Here is a 20,728-nt window from a genome sequence, read left to right on the forward strand (position 1 = left end):
TTTCTAGATCCGCGCCTGTGCCCAACTAATAGTGAAAGGAAAGATCGAGGGAAATGAACGACTAGAAAGAAAAAGGCTCTTGTGCCTAAGAAGCATATGACAATCATAGGCGTAACCAGGATAATCCTAAGGGTGGGTTACAACTACTGGAAAGGGGGGGGGGTACAACTACTGGAAGGTTTCCGAAGGGTATGGTGTTAAGCGTATAGAGCTCAAAGTACATCCCAATGGGGGGTTATAACCCCCAAAACCCCCCCTGGTTACGCCTATGATGACAATAGACAGGGCTAAATGTTCAACAGCTAATAAGAACAGCTGAAGACAGAGAAGAGTTTACAATTGCAGCCAAGCTGCATTGAGGAGACGGTACTTTAAGAAGAGGAAGAATTGAACATTAAAATAATTTAAACTCAAATGTGATTTAAAGTGCCAATGTTTATTTTAGCTTTATTGTAATGAATTAAGATAAATAGTTAAGAACTTACAAATTTTTTACAATATGCATGCCCCTCTCAACCCTATAGAATAGTCTGGAATAATTTCGATAAAAGACGCACATATATAAAGGAGAAAATATGAAAAACTTCAGAACTTCACAGTGACTTGATTAGTAAGTACTTCAGTACCATTCAGTTTTAACCTCGAGATATCAGATATTTACCAGCAACTTCATCATGGCTGATAGAGATTCAAAGGCAAATACTGACAATCGGGCCACACAGCTAAATGCCAACAATGACAGATTCTATCAAAGTAGAGGGCTTGATTCTAGGCCAGATAATTGGAAGGGTAAGTACTCTTGTTTTTTTCCTGCTTATATGTTAAGGGCATAGGCGCAAAATTTCGGCTAATGCGTTTTAAATGCATTCATTCTTTTCGATTGCTGAGAAAACTAATGACTATTTTAAAAATTTTTAACGCAGAATGAAATATTACGTTATTACCAAGGGCCAAAAGTCCTTAAAAACTTCTATGTTTATTTTAATAAGTTACAGGGGCAAAAGAAAAGAGAAAATTTACTGTGATTTTTAATTTCAAATATCTCATTCAAAAGAAATTTTGTGTATTCTGAGGAACTTTCGGCCCTTGGTAATAAATAATTTAATCCTTTATTCTGCGTTTAAAAATATTTAGTTTTCTTACGATTCGAAAAAAATAACTGTCTTTATAAAAGCATTGGAGCCGAAATTTTGCGCCTATGCCCTTAATAAGCAGTTTTATAATTGTATAACACGTTTTGTTGTAATTTACGATATTTTGATGATTTATTATTTTATTTTAAAGGTTCTTTTTGCACTTTTTAGTTTCCATAACAAAATACATCAAGAAAATCTTTTTTTACTTTTTTGACTACATACTACATCCAAAAAAAATAATCCGTTTTATAGACTTAATTACCTTTTTTGCTTTTATAGACATTATACTATATTTTTGTTGATGTGATGATTTCGAAAATTTTTAGGTTCTAATTATTTCTTCTGCATCGATTTTTGATTTCGTTTTTTCCGTATTTTCGTTCTGATATTTCCAGGAATTTGTTTTTTTATTTGCTACTTTCTTTTTCTTATTCAAGCTTTATCTATGTACCTCCTTTGTTTTAAGTTTTATTCTACTTCTAGTTTCATAAGCACGAGAATATTTTCTTTTTTGATTTTTTGGAGAAATTTTTTTCGGCTTTAATGTATTTTGCATTGACTTTCATCGATTTTTTTTTCTGTAAAAATGTTTTGTTCCCTTATCTACAACTTATTAATAGCAGTTTTCCATTACTAAGCAATAAAAGCAGTTTTATAATTTTATAAAGACGTTTTGTTGTTATTTACGATTTTTTCGTAAATTTTTTTCCATTTTTAAAGGTTTCTTTGCACGTTTTTCAGTTTCCGTAACAAAATATATAAAGAAAATCGATTTTTGACTTCTTTGACTGAATAAAAAAAAAAAAAAATGCAAAAAATAGCCCTGTCCGTTTTTCTAGACTTTTAAACGTTTTTTGCTTTTATAGTTTTTTCGTATTTTCGTTCTTTGTTTTTTTTTCGTTTCGTTGTTTTTTTTCTTATTTAAAAGTAACTTCCGTCTAAAAAAAATAATGCAATAATGTAAAGGCTTTAAAGTTCTATTTTGTAGAAATTCTAAAAAATATAAAATTTTAACATACTATAGTTAAAAAAGTTGTGGATACTTCATGAAAAATTTTATCGACATTGAGATGCGTATTTTTCAACATTTTTTCTTCGTTTCAGTGGTTCTTTGGTGATAATGTATTTTGTTTTAGTTTTCTGAGATGTGATTATCCTCCTAAATTCTTTTGCTCATCTTTATCTTGCAATAACTAATTATTGTTTTTTATACTTTTATATTTTTTATAGTTTTACTTTTATAATAAAGGGAATATTTCTTTTTTTTTAGTTAGATTTTTTTAGGTTTTAATTTATTTTAATTATTTTTAATGGGAAATAAGCCACAGTTTTACTAAAAATGTGATTTTGTTAACGTTTCAGTGTAACATTAATTTATTTTGCATACAGTTTGATTTTTTCTGTAAAAATTTTATTGTTCCGTTATATCTACAACTTACTAATAGCAGTTTTAAAGCAATAACATATTTTTTATTAATATGCAGTTTTATAATTTTATTAGACTTTTGTTGATATTTACAATTTTCTCATGAGTTTTTTCCATTTTTTAAAAGTTTTTTTACGTTTTTTAAAGGTTTTTTTACGTTTTTCAATTTCCGTAACAAAATACACATAGAAAATCGTTTTTTTTTTACTTTTGACTAAATCCAAAATAATTGCAAAAAATATAGTCCTGCCCGTTTTTCTAGACTTTTAGTTTAACCGTTTTTTGGCTTTTATAGAGTTTTTTCCTTATTTTAGTTCTCTAATATTTACTGGAATTTGATTTTCTTTTGTTGCTACTTTCTTTTTCTTATTTTAAAGTACCTTCCATCTAAGGTTAATGTAAAGGTTTTAAAGTTCAACTAAAATTTGAATATGCTATAGCTGAAAAAGTTGTGAATCTTCATGAAAATTTTATAACCAAAAATCGACATTGAGATGCGTATTTTTCAACATTTTTTCCTTGGTTCATTGGTTTTTTGGTGATACTATTGTTTTAGTTTTCTGAGATGTAATTGTCCTCTTAAATTCTTTTGCTCATTACCTTGATGAGCTTCCTTTGTTAGCACTATTGATGGTTTCATCCATGATTAAATAATTGAAGCGTATACAGGGTGTAACAAAAATACAGGTCATAAATTAAACCACATATTCTGGGACCAAAAACAGTTCGAATGAACCTAACTTACCTTAGTACAAATATGCACACAAAAAAAGTTACAGCCCTTTGAAGTTACAAAATGAAAATTTTAGAGTTTTTTTGTTGAAAATGGACATATTATGGCATTCTTATGGCAAGAATATCTTAAAGAAAAATTATAGTGAAATTTGTGCACCCCATAAAAATTTTATGGGGGTTTTGTTCCCTTAAACCCCCCCAAACTTTTGTGTCCGTTTCAAATCAATTATTATTCTGGTGCCATTAGGTAAATTAAATATTTTTAAAACTTTTTTGCCACTTAGTATTTTTTCGATAAGGCAGTTTTTATCGAGTTGCAGCTTCTTTTTTAATATGTTACATAAAAATTTTATGAGGGTTTTGTTCCTTTAAACCCCCCAAATGTTTGTATACGTTCCAATTAAACTATTACTGTGGTACCATTAGTTAAACACAGTGTTTTTAAAACTTTTTTGCCTCTTTGTATTTTTTTGATAAAGCATCTTTTATCGAGATGTGGCTTCTTTTTTAATATGGTTCAAAATATACCTAAAAATGTAAATCATAAATAAATTTTCATATTATTACCAAGTCTCCATAATCGTACTTTACCATATACAAATATGTGGTGGATTTGACAAATATTCAAATATCTCGATAAAAACTAACTTTTGCAAAAAGTACTAAGAGACAAAAAAGGTTTTTAAAAACTTGTGTTTAACTAATGGCGCTACAATAATAATTAAATTAAAACGTACACAAAAGTTTGGGGGGGTTTAAAGGAAAAAAACCCCCATAAAATTTTTATGGGGTGTCCAAATTTCATTATAATTTTTTCTTAAAATAATACTGCCATAGCAATACCACACGTCCATTTTTAATAAAAAATCTCTAATAGTTTTCGATATATGTATTGGAAAAAATCGATTTTCATTTTGTAACTTCAAAGGGCTGTAACTTTTTTTCCGTGCACATTTGTACTAAGGTACGATAGGTTCAATCGAACTATTTTTGGTCCCAGAATACGCGATTAAATTTATGACCTGTATTTTTGTTACACCCTGTATATGGCTCGATGAGTCTTATTCCGCTGCCTATGTCTATAGGCTCTGTAAGTTGTCCATCTGTTCTGACTTCAATTGTTTTGGTAGACGTTTTAAATATTTCTTATGATATTTAGGGGAACTTTTCCATTATACAGTAGATGAATAATTACATATTTCAAGTTTTAATATGCCAAATGTTTTTTCTCCAAGTTAATCAGACACTGGTATATTATACTCTAATAATGATTTCTTACTCATTTGCTTTATGACGAAAATTGCACCTGCACAGGATCTTCCAACACGAAAAACTTCCTGTTCTTCTGCTAAACTATCTTCCGATTTATTAGTTCTTGTAAAATTTTTTACTAGTTTTCTGACTGTTTTATTCTACATTCTATTGTTTTATAATTTTGATAATTAATGTTGTTAATTGTTCTGATATTGCTGCTCAACAATATTTCATTAATTCGTTTAGTCCGTCTTTAGTCTAAGAGCTAGCAACGTTTTAGAGAAAGTATTCAAAGACAGCTGATTATTTCATATATTGTCCCCTATGCTTCCTCGAACACCGTACCGGCACCGGCCATCCGACTGCTGATACAGGTTGCGTTCATTACTGCGCAGTACACCTGTGCAGGTAAAGACAAAATCTAGAGTGATTGATTATTGTGAAGCTTAAGTAAGTAGATCCGCTATAGTAATAGAGCAATACAAGTTAATAACAAAACTTGTAGCCAATTTTGAGCTTTAAATTACAAAATTAGTAATTATGTTACAGGGTGTTTGATAACATAGTAGCAGACCAAGCTTTTGTTTTTTTAAATGGAACACCCATATTTTATTTTATATTAGAAATCTTCTTAACTTGCCCATTATTTTTGCGTGGCCCGGTTATTTAAAGAAAACATTAAATATTTGTTATAGTTTTATATACTCTAAGGCAAGCCGCACACCAACGAAACATGAAACGAAAAACATGAAACATGAAAATTAACGGCTAAACAAATCTTTAGTCCGCCTACCAATAAAACGAGTGTGATTCATGCTCATCATAACACATTTTTATTTTCGGAAAGTTTCATAAATGACCTGACGTCTATTTGTTTAGCAGTGTTTTATTTCCATGAAACGTGATTTACGTTTCGTGTTTCTTTGATGTGCGGCCTAATAAAGAATCATTAGCTCGAACAAAAATTTAATAATACAAAATAAAAATCAAATACTTTATTAATGAGAAGTATGCAGTTGTTTCTGGTTAACTAAAAACTTAACGTTTGGAGGAAAAGATGTTTTTATCATCAGGTATGGTTCGACTTTCAAATGGTTCCTATATTTATTTTTTAGGAAAACCAGTGTTGAAAACCCCGCCTCACCCTTATAGGTCGTAACAAAAGGAATCTGCTTTATCTCTTTTTCTGCTAAAACTGGGTACTCCTGTCGTAAAGACAGCCAAAAATCTATCGGTATTTTGTCAAATATGCTTTGAGTGCCCTACACGACAGTTCAATTACTGACTCTATATCTAAATCCGGAAGTTCTGTCTCGGATTCTATACGTCCATTGTAAATGGATTCTCTATCCATGCTTTGTTGTTCTGGATATGGAGAAATTATAAATCCAGTCCTAGCAGGTGTTCCTTGAAAGCCGCTGAAATCTCATTCAGCAATGGATTCTTATACTCACTCTTATCTTATATTCTTATACGTCACAGCTTTGACGAGAATTTTTGTTATTAACAAATAAGCGTCAAAAATAGCAGTTTAATCGCTATAGGGTAAAAATATGGTAATTAAATATCTTATTTAGAGTATTCATCTTTTAGCAGATAAGCAAAGGTTCAAAATGGCAGTTTTTGATTTTGGTCCGACTATTTTTGTTGCTTCGCTAATTGCAAAATGAGACTAAAATTTCGAAAATAAAAAATTTACTATAACTTTTAAGAAAATTAACAGACTATGATATTGCATGAAAAGTTGAGACAACCAGTACATATCATGCACAAGAAATTTCAAAGACGATCCGTCAATTAGTATAAATTTTATTCAATTTTTTTTATCCAAAAGAGCTTTTTTTTTGCAATGTTATTTTTCAGTACGTTATTTTTCAGAAAATAATATGTTATTTTTCAGAAAATAATATGTTATTTTTCAGAAAATAATATGTTATTTTTCAGAAAATAATGTTATTTTTCAGAAAATAATATGTTATTTTTCAGAAAATAATGTTATTTTTCAGAAAATAATGTTGTTTTTCAGAAAATAATATTGATCCAGCAATTCTGTGGAAAGCACATGAAAGAAGAACACTTATATTTTCAAAGCATTTAAAAAAAATTTATCAAAAGTCATTGTTATCATTCCGAAAAATTTTACTACTCATTTTTGGCTTAAAAACAATTTAAAAAAACTTTTATAATATTGACTGTAGAGTAAATCTACTTTCAAAAGCTGGTATTTTTACACGAATTTTCAAAAAAAAAACTTTTTGTCTAGGTTAATTGCGGTCAAAGTTAGCCACTTTTATTATTTAATTCAGTTACTTCTATATACATAAAATTCTCCTGTAACAGTGTTAGTTACTAGTGATGTAACGAATATCATTTTTTGAACATTCGCGAATACGAATGCGAATGCGAATATCTGCTACCGACATTCGCGAATGCGGATGCGAATGCGAATATTCAGTTTTTTTAAGTTGTTCCTATTTTTGTAATGTTTCCTAAATTTATAATGAAAAGTTAATTGATATTTAGTGTAAATTAATCTAAATCTTAAGCTTTATTACATAATACCAAATAATGAAAGAAAGTTGAGGCTGATAATGTGATTATACAAGGTTAAGTTCTATCTATCTATTGCCCTTCATTTGTCCAAAGTTGAACGTAGGCCTCCCCCTTATTTTTTCACTCTTCTCCTTCTCGGTTCAGTGCTAATGCTGTCGATCCGGTCCCTGCGTATCGTTTTAGATCATCCGACCATCTCGTCTGTGGTCTGCCCCTTAATCCTTTGTAGTCTTAAGGTCTCCAGTGAGTTATCGCTTCATTCCATCTTCCGTCTCTTTCTCTGCTGTTGTGTCCTGCATATTTTCATCTGAGAGTAGCTGCATGTTTGGGGTTAAGTTATCTTTTCTTAATAAAAAAAGATGAGAAGTGAATATATTTTGATTTTATTAACCTAATATTATCTTAAAATTTTTTTTCTGGTTTTCATATTCGCAAAACATTCGCACAAATTTCGCGAATGCGGATGCGAATGCGAATATGCAAAAACATGCGAATATTCGCGAATGCGAATGCGAATACGAATATTCGTTACAACACTGTTAGTTACCATACTTCTCCGAAACTGCTTGACCGATTTTTATGAAATATTACACGTATATCCTGTAGGACTGAGTATATTTTTCATGCCAATAAATTATAAGGGAACTTGCCCCCTTGACATTTTTTGTTATTTTTTTGGACAAAATTGTCTACCTTAATTTTATATGGTGTAGAATTAAAAAATACACACAACCCTTAATTTTCACTATCACAAACCCCTATTTTTTAATAGCAATCTATTAATTTGCATCTATAAAATTCTCCTGTCACACTGTTAGTTGCCATACTTCTCCGAGACAAATTGTTATGAAATTACGTATGTTCGGTAGGTCTTAGAATCTGTCGTAATCTATTTTTCATATCCCTGGATTTTAATAATTCCCCTCCACCGACCACGAATCGATTTTTTAGGACGTAATTTTTAAAGCTTTATTAACCACTTCATTGAAGTTTAAAGTCAAACTTTACACATAAACTATATACCTTGAACTTCAAAATGGCGCTACTTAGGTTGCTTAATTGTTATAAACAAAGTAGCTGTGAATTAAATAAAAAGGGGGCTAACTTTGACCTTGATTAACCTAGACGAAAGGTTTTTTTGAAAATTCGTGTGAAAATAACTAGCTTTTCAAATCCCAAAGTAGTTTTAGTTAGTCAATATTAACAAAGTTATTCAAATTGTTTATAAGCCAAAAATGACGCTTAGAAAAATGTTTTCGGAATGATAAAAATGACTTTAATGATTTTTTTAAATGCGTTGAAAACATAATAGTCCATTCTTTCAACAGTTTTTGCTCTATTAAAGAACCGCTTGGATTGACATGAAATTTGGCATACGCATAGCTTACATGTCAAAGAAAAAAAGTGATATTGTGCCGATGTGTGCTTTTGCCCTGGGGGTGACTTTCATCCAGTCTCGGGGGTAAAAAATATATGTCCAAAATAAGTCCGGAAATGGGTAAACTGACTAATTTTAAGTAACTTTTGTTCTATAGAGCTTTTTCGCCAAGTCAACACTTTTCGAGTTATTTGCGAGTGAATATGTTCATTTTTCAACAAAATAACCACATTTTTAGACGGTTTTTCGCAAATAACTCAAAAAGTAAGTATTTTGTCAAAAAAAAACGTTCGTAGCAAAAATAATTTATAACTAAGTGTTTAAAAAAAGCTTTATTTCTGTTTTTACAAAAAGTTTCTAGCATTCAATTTAAGCAAGTTACGCTCAAAATAAAGTTGGTCCCTTTTGTTTTTGCAAAAAAACATCGGGAAGACCACCCCCTAATTAGCAACTTAAATGAAATTAATCGTTGCCGCTCCACAAATTATTTTACTTATGTTGTGTTTCTATGATCTGTAAGTTTCATCAATTCAAAGTACTTGTTTTTGAAAAAATTTGGTTTCAAAGTAAAATTTTTAAAAATTTAAATTTTGAAAAATATGCTTTTTTCAAAATAACTTAAAAATTGTTAGAGATACCAAAAATCTCGAAAAACAAAAAGTCAGATTTGCTTTTCTGAATATCATGTATTTTTTGTTTTTCTGTTAGACAAAAATTGATTAAGATTTGGTGTTCCTAAATTTGCATACATTCGTGATCAGTGACTCGTTCAACCCCTTTTAACTACAGCCCTTTCAATAATAAGGACTTTACCGATGAAACTTACAGATCATATAAACAATATATACACGAGTCAAGAAACTTGTGAAGTCGTAACGATTAAGTTCATTTAAGATACTAGTGATTTACTCGATTTTTTTACCAAAACCAAAAGGGACTAACTTTATTTTGAGCGTAACTTGTTTAATTTTGATGCTAGAAATTTTTTTTATAAAACAAAAATGAAGCTTTTTTTAAACACTTTAAATAAGTTGTAATGAGTTTTCCCCGGAAATGTGCTTCATTTTTGGTTATTTCACGTTAAAGTATTCCATTTGGAATTTGACGAATATGAACCTATTTTTCATTAGCTATAACTCTGCTTCTACTAAGTGTAGAGACGTGATATGTACAACATATTTTTAAATTTTTTATAGGCTATATTTTGGCTCAGAATGTTTTTTCGACAAAATACTTACTATTTGAGTTATTTGCGAAAAACCGTCTAAAAGCGTGGTTATTTTGTTGCAAAAATGAACATTCAACGCCAAATAACTCGAAAAGTATTGACTTAGTGAAAAAACTATAGAACAAAAGTTACTTAAAATTAGCCAGTTTACCCATTTCCGACTTTCTTTGGACGAATATTTTTTCACCCCCAAGAGGGGGTGAAAACCACCCCCAGGGCAAAAGCACATATCGGCACAATATCATTTTTTTTCTTTGACTTGTTAGCTATGTGTATGCCAAATTTCATGTCAATCCAAGCGGTTCTTTAAAATTTATGTTTTGCAATATTTTACCGTTAAAGAATGGACTATAACTGTTCTTCTTTCACGTGGTTTCCATAGAACTGCTATATCATTATTATTTTCTGAACAATAAAATTGCAAAAAAGGTTCTCTGGGATAAACAAATTGAATAATATTTATAGGGGAGTGAGTGCATTTAGAGTTTCACTTCGGAAAAAATCAAACAAGATAAAACTTTTTGTAATTTCATTAAGAAATGTTTAATAAACAACATATCAAAAAGTTCTACTCGAGAAATGTGTGCGTCATTTTTTATTAAACAAAAAATGAACTACGAACTTTGATGTTTTCTTAAATAACTCCGAAAATATCAATTTTAGAACAAAACTGACTTGACCATTGAAAAATTCAGAAAATCTTACAAAAAAACCTTATATCTTCTATAATTTTTGAATTGAACCTAAAATAAGAATAATTAAGCTATCTTATGGTTATAATAAAAAGAAATAAAATTATGGGCATAAGTACGGTGGGGGCGGAAAATGAGCCTTCATGACCTTTGTTTAAAAATGTGTAACTAATACAATTTTTCTTATAAAACCTTTGCAAAACTTACCTTTCAAGCAATGTACTAAATAACTAAATGATGTTTCCTAAAAAAAAATCTCAAAATTTAATTCAAATGATATGACGTCTTAAAAAATGTAATTTTTGAAATCTTCGTAGATTTCTAGAATTACCACCACTTTAAGACGGTATTGCTGAAGTTTTAACAGGTCTATTACAGTTTTATAAGTACTTTTTCAAAGATTAGGATGTACTCTTTAAAATGCACTGAATTATTTTACTTTAGAGATGAAATAGGCTATTTCTTTTTGAGAAAATTAAGAATGATAACAAAAATGTAATACAAAAACCGAAAATTACCAGCTAAAAAAATGTTTATATAAAGTGATCAATTTTTTCTGGAAAACTTACCTAAAATACATTTAAAAATAAACTTCAACAATAATAAATGTTCAGCAAAAAAAAATTTTTTTTAGCTCTTATACAGTATGTCTGCGTAACTTGGAACCGATTGATAACTTTTTTATTATCAGTTTTACGAAAAAAAAGTTATTCTTTATAAAATACTCTGCATCATATAGAAATCTGATGCAATCATCAAATATCAAATTTAATGAATTTTATACTAGGTATGTCAAAAAATATGAATTTCACTTAAAGTAAAGTATCGTTAAATTTCACAATATCGAAAATTGTTATTGGAATTAAAAAATTTGTTTTAGTGTTCAATTACATCATTATTAAAATATTGTGAGTAATAAAGGCTCTAATAAATCTCTTAAGAAAAATTCGTATTTTTTACATACCTCGTATAAAATTAAAAAAGTTTAATATCTCATGGTTGTATTTTAGATTTTAGACCAGGGAGAGCATTTTATGAAGAATAACTTTTTTTCGTAAAAGTGATAATAAAATAGTTATCATAATTGTAATAAAATGATGATGAGTATCCGTAATTTGAGAAAAAATTGAAAAATTATAGTTTTTAATTTCAAACAACTTTTCATAATAGCATTTTTTGATATTCTCAAATATAAAGGTACTTTACACTTTAACGAAATTCATATTTTTGACATAACTCGTATAAAATTGATACAAGTTTGATATCTGATGGTTGAGTTTTAGATTTTTGACTATCCAGAGCATTTTATGAAGACTAATTTTTTTTCGTAAAATTGATAATAAAAAAGTATTCCATGTGGTTCCTAGCTACGCAGACATTAATGATGTTGAAAAAGTAACTATTCGTTACAAAGTACTCGTTACTTACGAATACCGAAAGTAACGATTACTATTCAGAGAGACAAATCGTTACTTTGATTACTCTGATTACTTCGTTACTTGGTACCAATCGTATTAGAGCGAGTAACGACTATTGTATCTAGTTTGATTACTTTGATTACTCTGATTACTTCGTTACTTCGTACCAATCGTATCAGAGCGAGTAACGACTATATTGTATCTACTTTGATTACTTTGATTACTCTGATTACTTTGTATCAATCGTATCAGAGCGAGTAACGACTATTGTATCTACTTTGATTACTTCGTACTTCGTGAAGGTTGTTATTATATCGGAATACCTATACAAAATACAAAAGTAATCATAGTAATCAAATCATTTTTATCTCTTAAACAGAGTGGTGAAGGTCGTTGTTATATCGGAATATTTATACAGACCTACCTACTGAGAAATACGATTCTCAATATGATTACCGGTACTCAAATACAAAAGTAACAAAAGTAATCATAGTACCTAATCAAAGTAACGAATACTGTAAATGATTACTTTATACAAAAGTAACGATTTGTAACGAATACTCGAAAGTAACAATCAACATCACTAGCAGACATACTGTATAAGAGCTTCTGTAAAAGAATTTTCAAATTGCAATGCCATATTCGGATTCAGTATAATCAAAAACGAAATAGAAACATATTTGATAAAAGTAAAATGATGAATTTAACGATATTTTTAAAATTATTAATACAAAATAATTGTTATTGTTTAAACAATTAACAATTAGCGGCCAAATCCGCGAGTAGAGCTTTTTACTTTAACATGTATATAAACTAACAAAAAAAGTTTTAGAAAAATATAAGCTTGTTTGAATTTTTCCGAAACAATGCACGTTTTCGTTCTAATTGCACTCCCCTATTAAACTACTTGACGAATCGTCTTAAAAATTTTTATGCATTATATAGACTATTTGAATAAACTTTTCATGCAATATGAAAATTTTTAAGGCAATTTTCGAAAAAGTTGTAGCAATTTTTTTATTTTCGAAATTTTAATTTTATTCCGAAGCAACAAAGGATCGGACTAAAATTCAAAAACTGCCATTTTAAACTTTTGCTCATCTACTAAAAGAAAGATACTATAAATACGATATTTAATTACCCTATTTTTACCTGTAACGATTTAAACCAAAAAAATTCCATTTTTGACCCTTATTTGTTAATAACTAAACTTCTCGTCCAAAACTGTGACGGGCATTTTTGTATTTATAATGTATTAGGCATATAGTACTCAAAAAACCCATTTGCAACCTGGCTGCTCAAGTGTCCCGAACATGGTATATTTTTGCCTTATTTCCCTGGCGTGTAGACGCTTGCTGCACTCTCTGATTGAACTATAATATTATAATACTGCTGCGTTCTCGAGTTGCAACAAAATTGAAAACGTTTATACATGTTTAATGTTTAGTATTAACTAACTTGGTATTATTGTTTTCAGATACTGCTTCAGCCGGTGGCCAGGGATATACCCAACAGGATAGAGACAACAGATCCAATCAGCTGAATCCCAACAATGACGCTTATGGAAAATCCAGGCAAAATTAGCAAATATTTACTAACGCCAATGCATATTAATACTGTGTATTTTAATTCATTTTTGACATAGTGTTACTTTAATAATATTTCAATAATAAAATGAATTTATAACCAATTTTATTCCTGTTATTTTAACCATTCTTCTTATAACTTAACTGTAAGGATGTAGAAAAAAAATATAAGAAACTTTTATGTAGGTATATACAGTATGTATATTCAATTAAGTCTGCACTATATGGGAAACAAGAATAAATAATTTTCATAAAATTAAAAATAAAGTTTCCAAAAGTATCAAATAATTATATCAGCGTCATGGAAAAATTTTTTATTTCTAGTTTTATATAAAAAAGTTATTCTTGATAAAAAGTTTTGAACGATCTAAAACCTAGGATACAATCATCAGATATTAAATTTTTTTCAGTAATACCTATAGATGTCAAAAACTATGAATTTTATGTAAGAGTAACAATAGTCCTGTCGCCAGGGGGGGTACAACGGCCTCGTTAATTCAGATGGACTTACTCAAGTTTTTTTTATGTATTTTGACCCGTAGAACACGAATTTTTTGGGTAACAGTTGATCCGGATGTCGATAAGATTGTTATAGACCAAGAACTTGACGAATCAAATAACAGCGATTTTTGGCAAAACAAAACAATATTTTGTATTTTTTGGGCCATTTTAAGTAAAAAATATTTCTACAAGTTTTTTCGTAGGATGCACAGTTTTCGAGATAAACGCGGTTGAACTTTAAAAAAATCGAAAAATTGCAATTTCTGAACCCGAGTAACTTTTGATTAAAAAATAAAATAGCAAGTCTGCTTACCGCATTTGAAAGTTTAAGTCAAATTATATCGGTTTTGATTATTTGCATTGGTAAAAATTTATTTTTTTATTGTTTAACAAAGCTATAAACACGTAGGGTTTCCCGTGCTTTTACATGCGTTTTACCGCATGTAACGTAGAAATAGTCTTGATTGCACTAGTACCTATTCTACCTACTCGTTCGATTTTAAATGAGAAATCATAGAAACATCACTCACGCACTAGTTGTTTGTAGCTTTGTTTAACAATAACACAATAAATTTTTAGCAATGCAAATAATCAAAACCGACATAATTTGACTTGAACTTTCAAAGGCGCTAAGCAGAATTGCTATTTTATTTTTTAATCAAAAGTTATTCGGGTTTAAAAATTGCAGTTTTTCGATTTTTTGAAAGTTCAACCGCGTTTATCTCGAAAACTGTGCATCCTACTAAAAAACTTGTAGAAATATTTTTTGCTTAAAATGACCCAAAAAATACAAAATATTGTTTTGTTTTGCCAAAAATCGCTGTTATTTGATTCCTCAAGTTCTTGGTCTATAACAATCTTATCGACATCCGGATCGACTGTTACCCAAAAAATTCGTGTTCTACGGGTCAAAATACATAAAAAAAACTTGGGTAAGTCCATCTGAATTAACGAGGCCGTTGTACCCCCCCTGGCGACAGGACTACAATATCCACAATGAATATTTTTTGACATACTGCGTATATAACTGATAAAATAATATCTAATAATTGTATCCCAGGTTTTGGAACATTCAGAACCTTTCGTTAAGAGGAAACAGTAGCGAAAACGCGTTCCAAGATTGCGGCTTTAATTTTGAATATTTTTTCGAGATATTTGGCACACGTATTCGTAATATAATAAAGAATAGTGGTACAGAGCCCAATTTGAAAAATATATTAATATGTGGAAATTACTCTGTAATTAAATACAATATTAAAAAAACTAGCCTGTACCGCCATTAAGAAGAACAAAAAATACACTTTCTTCAAATAAACTTTTTTATCCGATGTCTAGATTTTGTGTCATTTTGGAACTACTAATGAAATAAAAAATTTTAGTACATAGTTCCAAAATGACGCAAAATCTAGGCATCGGATAAAAAAGTTTATTTGAAGAAAGTGTATTTTTTTGTTCTTCTTAATGGCTGCACAGGCTCGTTTTTTAATATTGTATTTAATAGAGTAATTTCCACATATTAATATATTTTTCAACTTGGGCTCTGTACCGCCATTCTTTATTATATTAATACGTATGCCAAATATCTCGAAAAAATCTTCAAAATTACAGCCGCAATCTTGGAACGCGTTTTTGCTACCTGTTGATCGCTACTGTTTCCTCTTAAGAATAGCTTTGTTTCATAAAACTAAAAATAAAAAGGTTTTCCATATATGGTGCAGACTTATAAGGGTGTAGGCGCAAAATTTCGGCTTCAGTGCTGTTTAAATGCAATCATTTTTTCGAATCCTGAGAAAACTAATGATTATATGAACGAAGCGAATTCTGCAATTCACATGAGTGCCTTAAAAATGTAATTTTATGCCATACGATATTTTTTTCTACAAACGTCTTATATATCAACAAAATTATAATTTATTCATTTTCAATTACAGGACAATACCTACAAAAACTTTTACTTGAACTTGACTGACATTCCATTTTTATATTTTTCTTGACATTACATCTACATCAAAACTGCCTATACTGTCAATAAGTAAATCATAACTATAGAATAACATTTACTTTTATTGTTGTATATTCTAACAAATTTTAATAGTTTTTTTCTACAAACGTGTTAAAAATGCAATAATTATAGTTTAACTTACATTTTAAAAAACCTAAACCTTTTTTAAATTGCGCAAGTTGTACTGTTAATGTTAATAAATGAAATATAAAAAATATTTTGACGTTTGTGTTCAATATTTGACATTTCATTTTTAACTGCAGTGCCTTAAAAATTTTAATTTTTTGGACCAATTATACTGTACTACCTCCGTAACTTTGGAACCGTTCATTTTAGAAGGGTTATGCATAGGGCCTTTTTTATTTCAAATTTAATGTAGAACAATTTTGTGTAGAGGGTTGTTCATGCTAAACCGCTTAGTTTTAGAAATATTGACGAAAAACGTAAAAAACTACGAATTTGCAGATTTCTCCCCCCTCTCCCCCCCAAACCCGACGCTCAAAATGGTGTGACTTTTTTCTGAACATTATGTGGACCATATAGAACAATTTGGTGTTGGAGGATAACTTTCACTTTGGATGTCTGGGTTTGGGTCTAACTATACCATACTAATTAGAAACTATTTCTAGAGGATTGAAATCTGTATTGAAAACAACTGTTAAAGTTGGTCTACGAATTAAACATACTTATTCCAAAATTTTGTAAAAATGTAATACATTTCAGTTTTTCAGCCCAAAATTAGGCCGCACACAATGCAATAATGTTCACATTTTTGAACTGTCAATATTTTTATTTTATCATTTATTGTATAAAAACAATACAGATGATAAGATACCCTCAGTTTCGAAGAAAGTATTAATAATAAAGATTTTTTATTCAGTCAATGGTGTGAGCACTGTCAGTTAAATAGTAACATGTGGCCTAACTTTTAAACGCATACCTATTGTGGCAAATGTATCATATTTTTCAAAATTTTGGAATGCATTTAAATCGTAGAACAATTTTAACTTTTGATTTTAATACAGATTTTGATTATCTACAAGTATTCTCTTATGACTTTTGATGTAAAATAATTAGGGAAGCAGGAATTCAACAATTTAGAATTTTACATTGAGTTTTCTATGGCCCGTTTTACGATTCACCACCCGGTATAAGATAAAATGTGTATTATTTGTCTTATTATTTAATAATAACACAAAATAATACACATATATACACAATAACACACATTCAATTATTGAAAATCATTTAAAAATATGGGATTGTGTACTCTTGTGAGGTAAAGTCAGAAATATAAGTCTCCCTACCACCGTCGGTCAAGGCAACCGTAATAAAGTCTAATAACCGTGATTCAAGACCACATTTGACGTCGAGATCGGTTTATGAAACACAAATTTGTTCAAGGTCGTTCTTGAACATCGACGCTGGCTTGAGTCTCGGCTATGAATACGGGCCTAGATCTCTTCCTCTCTGACCAGAATGGAATATATCCCAGTATTCAACTCACGATAGAAGTTAAGTTTCAAGCTGCATTCTACCGAGGAATTTGCGACACAATTGGTTTCATTTAGCATAATTAGAGCCGCTTGATTTTTCTCTTTTTACTATCTGATTCTTTCAGGACTATACTTGAACCTCTCCTCTGAACTCTATGTTCATTATCCCATGCGTGTTGACATATTTGAGATCTATCAAATTCTCTATTTTTAATTTAAGACTGATGTTCACTTATTCTAACGTTTAATGGTATTGATGTTTCACCTAAATTAAATTGTTCGCATTCACAAGGTATTTTATAAATGCAATTCTTTGTTCTTTCTTGTTCATTGTTAGGTTTAGTTTTAGATAGAATATATCTCAATGTGTTTGTTGTTTTGAATGTTGTTGAAATGTTAAATTTATTTCCTATTGTTTTAAGTTTCTCGGATAGTCCTTTTATATATGGTATTGTTATTTTTCTCGTATTATTTCTTGTGAATGTTGTAGGATCCCGTTCTAAGTTGTTCTGTTCCATTCGATCCAATGTTTATAAATAAGGAATTGACAAGATTGGATCGAATGAAACAGAACAACTTAGAACGGAATCCTACAACATTCACAAGAAATAATACAAGAAAAATAACAATACCATATACAGCGTGTCTACTTAAGTTGGAAACATATGGGAAACTTTTTTGTTATTTATTTTACGAAAAAAAGTTATTCTTTATAAAAAGTTCTGCATGCTCTAAAACCTAAGATTCAATCATCAGATATCAAATTTTGTCAATATTATACGAGGTAAGTCAAAAAATATAAACTTCGTTCAAGAGTAAAGTACCTTTATTTCTCTCAATTTCGAAAATTCTTATTATGAAAAGTTGTTTGGAAATAGAAACTAAGGTTAAATATGCAATTACATGCTTCTAATTGGAAAAAAATATTTTCCAAATTTTTCTCAAATTTATTGATACTGAACTTCGTTTTTATTTATTACACATACGATAACTCTTCTATTATTACTTTTACGAAAAAAAGGTATTCTTTATAAAAAGCTCTGTACGCCCTAAGACCGAAGATGCAACCATCAGATATCACATTTTATTAATTTTATACGAGGTATGTCAAAAAATATGAATTTCACTCAAGAATAAAGTACCTTTATTTTTCAGAATATTGAAAATGGTTATTAAAAAAAGTTGTTTAGAATTAAAAACAATATTTCAATATGCAATTGCATCCTTCTAATTGAAATATTGTGAAATATAAAGGTACTATAATCTTGAGCGAATTTCATATTTTTTGACACACCTCGTATAAAATTAATAAAAGTTGATATATCATGGTTGTGTCCTAAATTTTAGACCATGCAAAGCTTTTTATGAAGAATAAGTTTTTTTCGTAAAATGGATAATAAAAGAGTTAATAATTAAAAACCATATTGGGTACCTATCCATAAATTTGAGAAAAAATTTTATTTTTTTTTTCAATTAGAAGCATGTAATTACATATATGATCTGAGTTTTTAATTCCAAACAACTTTTTATCATAAGATTTTTCGATATTGAGAAAAATAAAGGTACTTTACCCTTGACCGAAATTAATATTTTTTGACATACCTCGTATAATATTGAGAAAATTTTATATCTGATGACTGAATATTAGGTTTTGGGGTATGCAGAACTTTTTATAAAGAATAACTTTTTTTCGTAAAATTATTAATAAAAAAGTTTCCCATATGTTTCCAACTTAAGTAGACACGCTGTATAAAAGGACTATCCGAGAAACTTAAAACAATAGGAAATAAATTCAACATTTCAACAACATTCAAAACAACAAACATATTGAGATCTATTCTATCTAAAACTAAACCTAACAATGAACAAGAAAGAACAAAGAATTGCATTTATAAAATACCTTGTGAATGCAAACAATTTTATTTAGGTGAAACATCAAGACCATTAAACGTTAGAATAAGTGAACATCAGTCTTATATTAAAAATAGAGAATTTGATAGATCTCAAATATGTCAACACGCATGGGATAATGAACATAGAGTTCAGTGGAGAGATTCAAGTATATGAATGAAACCAATTGTGTCGCAAATTTCTCGGTAGAATGCAGTAGGATGTGGTTACCCATACTGAAAAAGGAAGTCAATAGAAAGAAAATACCACGATTAGTAAGTCAATAACATATCGAGTTAGTATAAATTTTATATTTTAGTATTACTTATTGTATATCTGTGTATTATTAATATTATTTATAATTTAAACATATTAAAGTCAGAATTTGGTATTAGTTTTTTGAAGGTAAATTAAATGTAAGACCAAATACTTACGATGTCGGGATAGTCTCATGAGGTTTTTTCCTGGTTTTCCCTCGTGATTTACTATGGAATCTCTAACGCGAGAATTTTACTGTCATCGTTGCATTTGGTTGTCTTTTTAAAGACAGATCACATGCTATGCGACGGATATTCTTGAGTTGGGATTGATTTCATGTAATCGAATGAACTATCTTTTAGTAAAGTCGTCCCAGGAACGCAACTCATAAATATTGGCGATATCATTTTAAAGTCTTCTACTTTAAAATTTATAATATACGTCTGAATTGCCAATATAAATGAGTCAGATTAAATAAATTATTAGAAGAATTTTTTTACTTAGCAACAACATTTTTGTTTATTTTAATAGTATTTTGTATTTTGACAACGAAACCCGATTTGAGCTTCGAAACGTTAATGCATTCATTTTTTAGTAAAATTGTGGCTTATTTCCCATAGAAAATACTTAAATACATAATAGGTTAAACAAAAATGTGGTAAAATATAAGTATAGTACAAAGGTAAGGTTACATGCATTATCTACAAAAACTTGTTAGATTTTATTGAATACACCAATTGTTTTTAAAAAGTCAATTAATTTTTTGGTTCTTTATTATTGGCGCGTAGAACTGACATATTTGACACGATAATAAAATCAATCCGTTCTTGTGTATATTTTGGCATTCAATGTTTGACAGTTAGTTGTGTGTTACACGATTCACAAATAGGTGGTTCAGATCTTGAGAACAAATATGAGTGAGTAAGCCTGGTAAGGCCTAGTCGTAGGCGGTTGAAACTGCTTGCTCATAACAACTTTTATAAACTGTTTTGACTTTTTTTACGGTGTCTTTAATTTGCCTGAGTTTTGAATTTGAATTTTGCTATTCATCGAGCCAGTCATTTAACAGATTGTTTTATCAACACTTTCAAGTCATTAGGGGCACACTTTAATATCGTTTCTGAATCCGCACTAGTCACTGCACTACACGCACCTTAGTCTGCATCTTCATTTCC

General features: G+C 29.4%; 1 long non-coding RNA gene across 1 annotated transcript; it reads left to right on the forward strand.

Annotated features, from left to right (window-relative positions):
• The first annotated feature begins 569 nt into the window (after window positions 1-569).
• Window positions 570-13,510, forward strand: LOC114338454 (uncharacterized). Its single transcript, XR_003653761.2, has 2 exons — window positions 570-789; window positions 13,298-13,510. It is a non-coding gene; the product is annotated as an uncharacterized LOC114338454 (long non-coding RNA).
• The last annotated feature ends 7,218 nt before the right edge of the window (window positions 13,511-20,728 follow it).

This window comes from Diabrotica virgifera, chromosome 9 (genome assembly GCF_917563875.1).
Source record: "Diabrotica virgifera virgifera chromosome 9, PGI_DIABVI_V3a".
NCBI lineage: Eukaryota > Metazoa > Arthropoda > Insecta > Coleoptera > Chrysomelidae > Diabrotica > Diabrotica virgifera.